Source organism: Athene noctua, chromosome 7 (genome assembly GCF_965140245.1).
Source record: "Athene noctua chromosome 7, bAthNoc1.hap1.1, whole genome shotgun sequence".
NCBI classification, from domain to species: domain Eukaryota; kingdom Metazoa; phylum Chordata; class Aves; order Strigiformes; family Strigidae; genus Athene; species Athene noctua.
This window is the reverse complement of record NC_134043.1, coordinates 38,643,056-38,656,853: the sequence shown is the minus strand read 5'-3', so window position 1 is coordinate 38,656,853 and position 13,798 is coordinate 38,643,056. Positions and strand designations below refer to the sequence as shown.

At 41.5% G+C, this 13,798-nt stretch overlaps 1 protein-coding gene across 3 annotated transcripts in view; it reads right to left on the bottom strand.

Moving 5' to 3' along the window:
• Positions 1-13,798, bottom strand: part of PLCL1 (phospholipase C like 1 (inactive)) — a 210,170-nt gene that overhangs the window by 46,003 nt on the left and 150,369 nt on the right. Inside the window, exon 1 of one of the 3 annotated variants that reach the window (XM_074910802.1) lies at positions 4,193-4,255. The exons of the other annotated variants lie outside the window; for them this stretch is intronic. The gene's annotated coding sequence lies outside the window, so the exon portion shown is untranslated. Of the gene's footprint in view, positions 1-4,192; positions 4,256-13,798 lie in introns of those variants that run through there. 3 annotated transcript variants of the gene reach the window in all.

Below are 13,798 nucleotides of genomic sequence, written 5' to 3'. Positions count from 1 at the left end.
CTCTTTTCTGCAAACTTGGACACCTCAAGCAAAACTAAAACAAAATCAAACAACAGCCATGAGACAGAGCCCTGAAATACAGGCCCAGGAGAGTCTGGGCTTTCTTGCTGGTATGTTTTAATGTCCTTTGGCCAAAGACATTTTCACTAGGCTGAGAAGGCCATCTCTGCTGCATGCACAACTGCATGGCTCTCACAGCTGCTCTCATGGGAGCCCCATGTACCCCTGCAGCCCTCATCTACTTCAGACTCTCTTGTGTTGTCCATTTGCTCTGAAAAGTGGCCATTCTGGTAATTCCTGTGTACCAGGACCATAAAATGCTGTGGAAAAATGGACAACCAGGCAAGAAACCCACAGCCTTTTTCTTTAGGGCATATATTCTAACTCTTCTTGAGAAAATATTTAGCCAGACATGATGTGTGATTGTCATTTCAGTATCAACTACCTACTTACTACTGCATGTAAACCTAGCTGCCTGCAAAGCTTTGTGCAATTTTAATGCAGCAACTAAATTTAAATCATTTCCCACACATCATCAATTCAAAACGTTTCACAATAATTATAAATTGCAAATAATTCTTTTTTCTCTCCATGATTTCCATCTATTCTATTAGTATATAAACTATCCAACAGCTACCAAAAATATTTCAAAAACATCATTCAAGGCTGTAATTAATAGTGAAACATTTGTTAAAATTGCTTTCCCTCCTATTTCCCGAGCCACCTGCCACACTTTCCCAGTCCTCTATCTCCTGCTGTTGAAGGGATTTTTGTTGCCTGGATTTTGAGTAGAAAAGGAGCCCCAAAGTGAGGAAATGTTGGTGATGGGTATAGGCACACAGCCCTCTACACCACAGCCCTCAGGTTCAGTCAGAAGATATGCACCAGGGACCAGCTTCCTAACAGCCCCTGGACACCTGCTTCGAGACACCAAACCCTCTGACTGTCAAACCCTTTGCAGCATGGACTACCCACCCCTACCCCAGGAGCTGGTGCCCTGCAGTACCCATTTATCTGCTGTGTCATTCACCCTTCCTCAAGTCATACTCCCCTGCAAATCCTAAATGTAACCCTGCTCTAGCAGAGCCCTCCATCCACCTGTGTCCTGCCGTTGGGCGCTGTCTGCGCCCGAGCAGAACCCAGTAGGGTAGCTCTCCCAGCCACGGAGCATCAGTCTTGGTGCTTGCAAGAACATCTCCACTCACTGTCTGCATGTCTGTATAGATACTTTCAGCAAATTAATCACTATAAATGTTTCTACAAATTGCTATTGTTATTCACTCACTTCATTCAATAACATCTGAAATATTTCCAAAACCTCAGCAACCCAACAACTGGATTTAAAGGCGTGGGATCTGCTGGGAACAAAATCAAAGCCTCTAAACTTCTAATGCTCAAGATTTCTCAATAAACCGATACAGCAACTTCTACTGATGAGAATAATTACTCTGTTGTAGTACTTTTATGAGAATTGATCTTAAAAAATAGGAAGAAAGTCAATGAAGCGAGTGCCTTGGGTCAGCTACTTTTTTTAATTACAGTTTTCTGCTAAAAAATTCTGTTTCTGCATTAACATACTGCATTTTAATACACAGCTATGGCTACGAAAATCTTCAAGCAATAGATACTAATGAATACAAATGTGGGTTCTAAAAGAGCTTTTCTTTCCTATTTCTTTAGGTTTATAGGAGCAATATTTAGATTTATGATTAATTAAGATTATTTTTCTCATATAGGAAGATGTATTAATGGCCTTTGAATCTGCAGTGATTCAGTGCTTGATGGTGCGTGGCTCCTCAGGGCCATACCTCAAAAATTCATCAGAGCAGCATAACTGATATAGCTACAGGTCTGCCATTTTGTCTTTGCTAGAGAGGCAGAATTGTTAAGTGACTAATTTTTTTCTGCAGAAGAATAAAAGCCATTTATTTTTAGTTTCAAGATACCTGTGCTCTTTGATGAAAATAAGACATGGAATTAATCAGCTATTTTTCATGTATTAAGGTGGGAAAAAACCTAATTAGCCTCACAGAAAATCAACAAAAGTTGCCTTTTAACATTCAGTTTTAACCTCTCAGGGATTTTGGAGGGAATTATATTATCCTCTGTGTTCTCTTTCCCTGCTTTTATTCTTGATGGATACTTCTGGTTTCATACTTGGTGATACGATGTACAGAACACCAGAATTGTACAACAGCAGTTCTTCATCTCTGAGTAGGACTTCCCCATATCTTTTAATCAATTGAATAGAATTCAAGTCTCATCCATGAACTAATCACCTAAAATTACAATATTTGAGTTTTATTGACATTGACAGGATTATTTTAACTGATGCTAACAATCTCCTCAATATACTGTATAATATACACAAACCCTGCAAAACTGCAATTGCTAACTGAGCTTATTACTGCTTCAGCTATTCCCCTCTCGGTCTCTACAGAATAGGAATATACTCAAGTCTTTCAAAGTGAGAGCTGCTAATTAAGATTTAATGTGAAAGTTTTCATTCATAGTGATGAAAAAGTTATTCATTCTAGTGTTACAAAAACTCAAAATGTGTTTCTGTAAACTCAAATGCTGCCTTCTCAGCCTGACAAGTCAGGCAGGCACTCCCCTTTGTTCTACCACATTCACACTGCTTGAACAAGCATCTCCAGATCCTGACACCATGGTTTAGTCAGGCCACACACCTCCAGATTCAAGGGATCACCCTGGGGAGCAGAGGAGTGTTTTCTTCAAGAAGTGTCCTCCCTCTACTGAGTTTCACTCATATCAGAGCCTGAGGAAGACATTTTAAATATACTTTGCCTCCCCACTGATCTTATGCTGAGTTTAGTTGAACTGAGCCTACAGAATTACGTTGCTAATTTTAGTTTAGCTATTGTCTTTAAGTCTTTACCTTAAGCCAGTTTTGACACATTGCTCTTCTAAGACAAGACATCCAGCTAAGAATATTTCTGTGCTGCAGTGTCTCCAGTGGCTAAATTCCTGCTCCATTTTACCATTCACTGGAACAGTAACAAGCACAGCCCCCTGACAAACTAAAAGCTACCAACATCTATGTGAATAAATAGCAAACCTGCTCTCTCATGCTCTTGTGCTACCTGCCACACTGCACATTACCAGAAAAAGCCTCTGTACAGTATTTACCCACACAAGAGCACTTGTTCCCCTTCATTAATCAAAGTAATCAGAAAGCACAGTGAGATGTATACCTGAATCTTGGAGGTGAAAAGTCTATCTTTCTCCAAGATGGTCCATCAAAATTGATCTTACCACACAGTAACTGGCCTAGGACTGCCCTTTATCCTCAGTCACTTGTACTGATGACACTGAATTTGTTGTGACAATGAAAGAAGGAAAGGATGACATTTGCCAAAAAAAAGAACATGAGTGTGAAAACAAGCAACTAGCTTGTAGGTTTTTTCACCCTAAGACCTTCTCTACCAGAGATAACCTAGCTCTTTACAAAACACTGCTACTGGAAACACAAAGTTTGCATGCACGTAACACATACAAAAAAGAAACCCCCTACTTATATGGGTCACTTTGTGCTTTCCAAAGCAAGACACTTATTTCAAAAGTGACTTATACTATGGTTTCTTTCAGTTCTTTGGACACCCCCTATAAAGTGACCTCAGTGGCTGACTCCATCTCCTGCTCCTGAGCCTAAAGACCTCAACCACAAGACCAGTTCAACATGTGCTTAGCTCTCAGTGTACACACAGATGCTCTGAAATCAGTTAACACCAAGAAGACATAGCTGAGTGCTGGCCTCACTGCATCTAAAATTTTCTAAACGATTCTAGAGGGATTCAGAGCTCCAGTCTAAGCACGCTCCTAAAATAGGAGCTCTCCTGTTGAACACATCATCCTCGTCAGAGGGACTGGATGTGTAAACAACGGGATCACTAAGCCATCAGCAGTTGTGGGAAAACTCCACCCCATCCACCCTGACCTTTGATCACTCAATCTTCTTCTGTTTAAATCAAAGAGCTAACAGAAATAAATAAGTGGGATTAAAAAAATATGAATAAACATGCTCTCCACCTCATCCCACCCACTTTGTCAAAATTTTAGGACATAAATCGTTGATCTGAATTTAAGAAAAGGGGCAGCAATAAGAGCTGTATAGCAACCCTGCACACAGAGGTCAAGCTCATGAATTATTATTTGTCTGAAATTAAGTTACCTGAAAAGCCTCTAAAGCATGGACAGTCTTCCAGGATTCTGCTAAGGGCAATAGGAAGACACCAAAAGTCCTCAAAGAGCTGCAGGGCTTCTGTGAAAGGATGTGAAATTCAGTAATGATGCTGAGAACTAAACCTGTTAAGTGTGGTTAAGAGCCATTTCCCCAAAAAAACAATTCACATTTTCACCAGTGAGTATCACAGTTGCTAAAAGAGAAGCTTTATAGCTTTATACTGATTTTTGCCATCCCCCATGAACCTAGCACTAAGAAACCGATAACAGTCAGCTTAGTGTGCCCTCACAAATAGATTGTGATAGTGCATCTTAAAAGTTATCTGCTCTAGAAACTCCAGATGATCCACTTAATTGGCCAACTGCTTACCTGATTTTTTTATTATTTTTTTTTTCCCCAGGAGAAACTAATTAGCTCTAAAGGGTGAGGTTTTTAGGAATGTTTCTATGTATTTCAGTTATACATAGACAGAATCCCAGACCCTGAAAATCTTAAAAGATTTACAGTAGTTGTGGTGGGAAAATCTATAATTCAAAGCTTGAACCCACAGTACCAGAATGTAATTACTACAAGTAGCAACAATCATTGGAAACTGGTATTCAATATTAGCACACAAGGCTTTCTTCTGTGAATCTCAGTCTTGTTCTGGCCATCCCCAGAAAGCATCCCAGGACTGACCATTTTGCAGATTTTATCAGTTCTCCTCACAGCCTCTGCTATTACAACAAATTAATGAGCTGAACTCCCTCTAATCTTTCTTGGCAAAGCCCGTAGGATGTAAGTATCAGATATCCACTGTGACAACTTACAGGACAACAAAGAAAATGTTACCTACTCAAAATTCACCCAGGCTGACACCTCATGGCACAAAGCAGCTACCTTTGCACGGGGGCTGTACAACCAAACAACCTCATCACTGGCACAGGCAGCCGCAGGGATGCTGCCAGTCACGCTTGGGCTAACTGCACAGCTCAACAGATTGCATGAGCAGATGTTAATGCTGTGGGATAGACCTCAGTAGCCTCTTCAAGGCAAAATTCCTGCTAATTCAGGGAGTTGAGCACATGTGGAATAAAGACTGCATCAAAAGTTTAACACATGCGTTCTTAAAAGCTGGGATACACACGTAATGGAATAAACGGAAAATATAAGACAGAACAAAAACACAACATGGACAGATACATGAGAACACAGCATCCAGCAATTTTCCAAATACCAAAATAGTCACGACAGTAACAACTAACTGGATTTGCAGATGTACCAACTAGCAGTTTAAGTCCAGCTCAAGCTGCAAGCAGAAGCCTAAGCACTATCATCATTCATGAGAAAGCAACAACTAAGGGACCTCAGACACAGAGGAAAGAAAAGTGTCACGGGGAACAGCAATATCAGCATTTACAGTAGGCTTTTCTCAACTCCTCAGGGTTACCCAGACATCAGGTGTGGGTAGTGCACTGTCACCAAGACCTACAATAATGACTTTACAGTCAGCTTCTCATCAAAACAGGAGGAAACATCACCCTGCAAAATGGGCATTCTGGGGACAGGAAAACAGAGTGAAGACAATAGCTTAACTATTCTGGGATGCTGAATAGTCCTCACTGGAGAAGTTCAACAGTAGGCATCATTATAATGACTTGTCTGCTCTCCTCTTAAAGGACCTGCCTTGCAGAGCTCCTCCCTCCACGCAAAGCAGGCCACAGCTCCTATCAGCCCCCCTCTGCAGATAAGTAAACTGAACTGAGCAGTCTGCATCAGAGTCCCAACAGATAGTGCTGTTTCAGACCGGGGAGGAGAGGTGAGTAATCAAACCAGGGGTCCTTATTTGAGCTGATCACCACTGTTACTAGGTGGCACAGCAAAAGAGTCTCTCAGGTTGGAAGGTTCGAAGTTACTTAGATCAAATGCATGCCTTATATTCAATCTGGAGGCAGCCAGCATCAGGAGTAACTGATAAGAGTTCAGGCAACGTGAATTCCTCTCATTTATACCTACTTAAAACTTCTGCATTGATTTCAGGTTTACAGAGGTGACTGCAGCTACAGGGCCTTGTACTGAACAAAACCTGAATCACAGTAGGAAGAGCTACATCTGGAGAAAATGGCCAGATGCTCCACATAAGGGACAAACGGGAAGCTATGCTCCATCCACTCTTTACACAGACATGGAGCAAAAGCATTACAAGTGCACATGGCATGTAACCAGCCTGAACCTGCAGTAGAAAAAAAAACAAAATGAAGAAGATCCAAGATCAACAACTGGGAAACACCAAAGATCTGGTGCCTCAACATCTTCCCAACAGCTTGGAGCACCATGACCAGGACTCTAAAATATTGCTATCAAACACTGTGCAGGCTCACTGAATTACAGCATTACCCTGACATAAGGGCTGCTGTGGCCCCAGGGAATAGGAAAACGAGTACTGCAGTATCTGCACATCTTGGCACAGCGTTAATGTTCATCTCTTTTGCTAGTCAGAGATACAATGGCTCCACAGTGAGTGCAGAGGACACTACCACAATGTCCTTCCAAAACAACTTTCTGCTGTCCCTAGTTGAAACAAGATTTAGAAGCTGCTCTGTACATTAGCACAGGAGTGGGTGCAGTCACTCCTACACCTGCGAGCTAATGCAGAGATACCTGACCCAGCTTCAGGGTCCTCACCCATGGTCCTGCTAGCAGGGAAGCCACAGCTCGCTTTGCATGCTGCCATGGCCACCACCCTCATAGTGTCCACATCTCAGTATCACTGCACAGGCTGCACTCCCTGTGCAGAATAAACTGTGGCAGTAATCCCAGCGATCCACAGGACTCAGAGTGCCAGGATTCAAACCAGAAAGAACCTACTGGGCTTGAAGCCTTTGGAACTATAGAAGATGGACTCTTGATTTCCACATCACCTGGGCACCAGAGAGAACAACATCATGCACCACACCCCACGATGCAAAAATTCAAACATGAACACAATAGACTATGCACACACCTTCCTGCAGGCTTTTAGCTGCAATGATTTAATATATTTCTGCATCTTTTCGAAACACAACATATATTTTAAGTATTTTGAAAAAATTACTTATTCAGACACAGACATAAAATCAGAGCAAGACCTTCTCTGCATCTGCTGTTTAAAGGAAAAAAACCCAAAAAAAGAGACAATTGCTAGAATCTGACCTGTCGGAACTTGAAAGACTTTTTTTTAAAAGAAAGTTCTCCTTAAAATCTGACAGAAAAGGATGACCTGTAGACAAGCCATGTAAATTTTCTTCAGTGATTTCATGGAAAACATTACCTGAGCCAGGTTATGCTGGTTAAAAACATTGTCTCTTAAACAGGAAAGAAAACCAGCTACAAGAAAGCAGTACATTACAAACTGAAAATAAGAGAAGTTTTTGGTGTGGGCTATAAAGTAAGGAAAATAATGAAATTAGTGAAGGAAAAAAATAGACAAAAGAAGAAATTACAACAGTGGAGTTGATACAAGCAGGAGAAAGGTTTGGCGGCGGGTGGCAGTTACAGCAGAGAAGGTCCATGTTCATTTGAAAATATTAGGAAAAGGCTGAATCCCACCAGTAGTCTATCACTGAGCAGGAACACCGGTGGTGTTAATAGTAAAAAAGAACATTTATTCACTGAACAACAGTAAATGATTCCAGTAGTAACTCAGGAGGAAAAGTCAAATCAATTTAGAAAGGCTAAGGAAAAACTTGCCCCACTGGTACTCCCCTTATTACACCTCTGAATGCTGGATTTGCAGCATATCCACAAGTGGGTATTTTTCATAGCCAAAATAATGGAAAAGCTGAAAAAAGATTTGATTAAGAATAAAAAGATGATTATCATTAACTATTTCCAACATTATGGAAAACAGAGCTTGTCAGACTAACCTGATATCTCTTCTTTTATGAGATTAAAGGTTTGCTTGATATGCATAATAAAGTCTTTGTAATATACTTAGACTTTGTAATATATTATGGTTTCTGTAATGTATTTGACTTGGTACTGAATGACATTTTGATTAATAAGATATAGCAATAAAAATAAACTCAGAAGACATTAAATGGATCAAACACAAGATAAACGATATGTCTCAAATGCAACAGTAAATGTGAAACACTCATCACGCAGATATGCTTCAAATGGGATCCTGCAGGGACCCATTCTTAGCCCAGTGCCATTTAGCATTTTCAGAGTGACCTAGAAGAAAGCATAAAATCAATATACATGGAGTCTGAAGATGATACAAAGCCAAGATTTGAACAACGATGAATAACAAAGAATATGGGTCAGTCATCAAAAGCCAAAAGACTGATTGACAAGCAATGCATTAAAAAAAAGCAACATGTTCCAATAAGGACCAAAATATGAGGTCATAAATCTAGAAACACAAGGGACAGGCCTTATGTACAGGAAATGGTAATTTTGGAAAAAACCCCAACTTTGTAATCCAGAATATGAGGTCATAAATCTAGAAACACAAGGGACAGGCCTTATGTACAGGAAACGGTAATTTTGGAAAAAAAACCAACTTTGTCATCAGAGATGATTAACACAGATTATAACAAAAAGATCACAATGGTATACTTGGTTGTATGGTATCTACTCAGGATAGAAAAGTTCTATCTTTGTATTTGTCCATCGTGATAGCCTCAGTTTAGAAATTACCTTGAAATCTAGAGAGAATTCACAAGAGCCACAAGAATCAGGAAGATTTTGGAAAACATATTTGAGTAAGAGATTCCAGATTCTTTTAGTTCAATACACACATCATCAGGTCATGAGCAATTGCAGAAGCCCAAATCAATATAAGGAATCACTTTAAAGTCACTTCTTATACTCTAAGAAAGGCATATTTGGGCATTTTATTCAGAATGTAATGGTTTCAGTTGAGTAGTTTAATGAAACAGTGAATCAATGTATTTTAAGAAGTCCTTCAAATTACGTTTCCTTACATACCCTGTAGGAACTCAAGATGTAGACTGTCATTGTCACAGATTGTAGATGATTATATAAGATCAGTGCTGTTAGGTGATATATCCCTTCAACACCTGGAAGTTGACACATTCAGAGTAAAGCTAAGACTTAAAAGCAAAACCAAAAACCTCACCAAAAACAACTCCAAAAACAACCTGCAGTGAGGACAGCTGATGATGTTCTCTACCTCCTGAGGATGGCAAGAGAGTCTCCATCACTCAAAAGGCACTCATCAGCACCTGATTCCTTCCTAAAGGATGTCCCATGAGATCCAAGGTGATCATTTAAAGGAGATCATTTAAACCTTATATGATGGAGAGTGATTCAGATTTCAGTGGTATCTTCTGGCCTGATGATTTAGGTATTAGCTCAAAAATTCAACCCCTTATTTTTCCAGAGAAAACCACTGAACGTGACTATACCTTCTGGTGTGGTATCATGGCACTAGAGATTACCAGGCACTAGGGGCCCAAAATAGGATGACCAATTTAATTTCATTCTGAATCTTACAACAACCCTCTGGGAATAAAATGTGTAATCCAATAAGCCACCCAAATCTCCATAGTCTAATCACATTATTTTAAGCCCTTTTTAATCAACTTAAATTATTTCTTCATTAATCACATTTACGCTGATTCAGATTAACCCCAATCCTTAAATTTATCAATGAAGATACAAAAAAAAATATTAAAAAAGGTAATAAAACTGGTTTAATGGTAATATTTTTTTAAAATTCTGATTGTCATTCATAATTGAATTATTAAATAGGTTGAGACAGAATACATAAAGCTAAATATGAACTATGTGGGCAAGATAGCAATATCATTTTAGCTGATCTATAATGCACAGGGGGTGAAATTTTGCCTCGAGCACGCTGTCTAAAGGCTCCAGCATTCTGTGAGAGCAAAAAGCAACTTTCAGCATACCCAACAAATGCATTAGCTCCTCTGAGGAAACTGTTTATCAATTTCGGAAAGCATCCTTGCGGTGTAGGAGTCTGTACAGCTGGTGTGCAGGCCCTCGCAGGGGTACGCACACCACCTCCACAGGAACCCACAAGACAGATCCCTGCAGCAGTCCCGGCGCTCCCCAGCTCGCCCAGCGTGGGTGGGTGTGTGGTCCACCTCCCCGTGCACGTGGCATGCCCGTGAACTTGGGTTGTCCTATTTGTGCTTTACTATCCTTTGTCAACAAGCTTCATCACAAAACTAGGGTTAGGGAAAACGTTCTGATTGCTCCTCTACAAAGCGTACATATGGGCATCAAGGCATGTCTGTACACATACTCAAAAATTTCTGAAGTATTTTACTCTCATCTGCAGTTTTCTAGCTTTGCAACTATGTGCATAGTGCATTCAATATATTCACCTTCAACATCCTCAAGCTGAAAAGCTAGGTTGTAGGAATAAATTATGCATGTTGATATAAAAGCAGACTGCGTCAAGCCATGAAACATGCTGCTACACTGATAAAGGAGTTGACAGGGCTAAAACCAACATACAAGTGAAACAATTATTTCAATGGTCTACTTAGCAACAGTAAAACAAATTAAATGTCTCCCTTAAAAGCAAAACACAGATTTCCCCATTAATACAACAGAAATAAGTACTCGAGAGACAGCTGTGGTAGCCTCATTAAATCATATTATGTGAATCTAATAAGTAGGCATATTCCAAATTTTTACCAATGCAGACACTGAACGTTTGCATCACTCAGTAAAATCAAGAGTAAATGATGCAGGTTACAAGCACTTTGATAAGCCTTCACAGCAACTGTAGCATCATAAACATCCAATTTATTTTAAGAATAAATGATTTGCTATGGTGATGTGCTACAATTTTTATCACATTTCTTCAAAAATATCCACCTTCAAGGGCAGAGATCTCCTGCTTCCTGGAGCTCAAGTCTTAGGAAAAGAAAAAACAGTCGCTTGGGTTTTTTAATAAATACAGGACTGTAATTATAATGTAATTTTATTCTGGTCATATATTTTACTAAATAATTACAATTCTTTTTTCTCACAAGTAAATTAGCTGCATTGTCTGATTATTATGGTCCCTTGGGTTTCACATGGCACATACATTTTTACAGTTTATCACCAACCTGGCATAATTGCTTCCATCCAGCTAATATTTAAATATTATGAATTAGTGGCAATAGGGGTATTAAAATAAATAATCTAACCACAGTACAATTATACTGTAACTGTGACATAACTTAGTACTTTATGAGAATAAAATAACACCTGAAATCTCCAATAGTTTTGTACACTTGCAATGTTTAGAAAATGTTGAGCAAGAAGACTGGTTTGCAACCAGAGAAGTGGGAACCCCTGGCTTCCAGTTCTTCTTATGACTCCAGGAATACTACTTAGGAAACACTATCTTCTCTGGATTTAGATTCTCATAAGACTCATAAATGTCTCTAAAGCACAAATCTCAGTATCTTCAGAGACAAGGCAGTCTCTGACAGCGTCTCCATCCTTCCACTCACCTGGGGGTCATATTCAGGCAGAAAAGGGGGTGTCTAACAGCAGGGATGGGAGCAGCTGGGCCAGTGGTTTCAGGCAACTTTTTGGTTTTGGAAGTCCAAGTTTTCTATCTGCATTCTTGAGCATGGAAAGCCACTGGCCCCATTGCTAAACCACAAGCTTCCCTTACCATCTTGCACAATTGTCATTACCACCAACAGGCACACTCCCAAAGCAATTTGAGAAGGGCCTAAAAGACATCTGCTAAATATTGGCATTGTGTAGTTTTGCAAGTGTGCGCAAATGATGGCAGGAGCATAGCGTGAAAGAGCTATGGTTCAAAAGCTGGGACAAAAATGCGTGACTTATAATTATGCTGCAGAGAATTAAGCAAAGGCCATGTCTGCCAAGCAAACATAACACTTTCTACATTACTTCAGAGTCATGTTGGGAATGGAAGCTATTTACAAGAAGCATAAAAAACCTGAATCACGGAATTGTCTAGGTTGGAAAAGACCTTGAAGATCATCTAGTCCAACCATCAACCCAACATTAACAGTTCCCAACTACACCACGTCCCTCAGTGCTATGTTGACCCTACTATTAAACACCTCCAAGGATGGGGACTCCACCACTGCCCTGGGCAGCCCATTCCAACACCTAAAAACTTGTTCTATAAAGAAATGCTTCCTAATATCTTGTCCAAACCTTCCCTGGCGCAACTTGAGGCCATTCCCTCTTGTTCTATCGCTTGTTACTTGGTTAAAGAGACTCATGCCCAGCTCTCTGCACCCTCCTTTCAGGAGCTGTAGAGGGCGATGAGGTCTCCCCTCAGCCTCCTCTTCTCCAGACTAAACCCCCCCAGTTCCCTCAGCCGCTCCCCGTACGACCTGTGCTCCAGACCCTGCACCAGCTCCGTTGCCCTTCTCTGGACACGCTCGAGTCATTCAATGGCCTTTTTGTAGTGAGGGGCCCAAAACTGAACCCAGTCATCGAGGTGCGGCCTCACCAGTGCCGAGTACAGGGGTAAGATCCCTTCCCTGTCCCTGCTGGCCACGCTATTGCTGACACAAGCCAGGATGCCATTGGCCTTCTTGGCCCCCTGGGCACACTGCTGGCTCCTGTTCAGCCAGCTGTCTATCAACCCCTCCAGGTCCCTCTCTGACTGGCAGCTCTCCAGCCACTCCTCCCCAAGTCTGTAGCCCTGCTGGGGGTTGTTGTGGCCCAAGGGCAGTCCTCGGCATTTGGCCTTATTGAAACTCCTCCAGTTGGCCTCAGCCCATGGCTCCAGCCTGTCCAGGTCTCTCTGCAGAGCCTCCCTGCCCTCGAGCAGATCAACACTCCTGCCCAACTTGGTGTCATCTGCAAACTGACTGAGGGTGCACTCGATCCCTCGTCTAGATCATCAGTAAAGATGTTAAACAGGAGTGGCCACAACACCGAGCCCTGGGGGACACCACTCGTGACCGGCCGCCAGCTGAATTTAACTCCATTCACCACAACTCTTTGGGCCCGGCCATCCAGACAGTTTTTTACCCAGAAAAGCGTGTGCCCATCCAAGCCACGAGCAGCCAGTTTTGCCAGGAGAATGCTGTGGGAAATGGTGTCAAAGGCCTTACTGAAGTCAAGGTAAACTACAAACACAGCCTTTCCCTCATCCAATAAGCAGGTCGCCCTGTCGCAGAAGGAGATCAGGTTTGACAAGCAGGACCTGCCTTTCATAAACCCATGCTGACTGCGCCTGAGCATCTGGTTGTCCCGCTTGTGTTGTGTGATGTTACTCAGGATGAGCTGCTCCATCAGCTTCCCGGGCACCAAAGTCAAGCTGACAGGCCTGTAATTTCCCAGATAATCCTTCCAACCCTTCTTATAGATGGGCGTCACATTGGCCAACTTCCAATCAGTCGGGACCTCCCCGCTCAGCCAGGACTGCTGGGAAATGATGGAAAGCAGCTGGGTGATCACCCCAGCCAGCTCCTTCAGCACCCTCGGGTGTATCCCATCTGGTCCCATAGACTTGTGTGTCTATGTGATGTAGTAGGTCACTGACTGTCTCCTCCTGGAATGCAAGGGGCTCGTTCTCCCAGTCTATGTCTTCTGGCTGAGGAGGCTGGATGCCCTCAGTACAACTAGTCTTGCTATTAAAGACTGAGG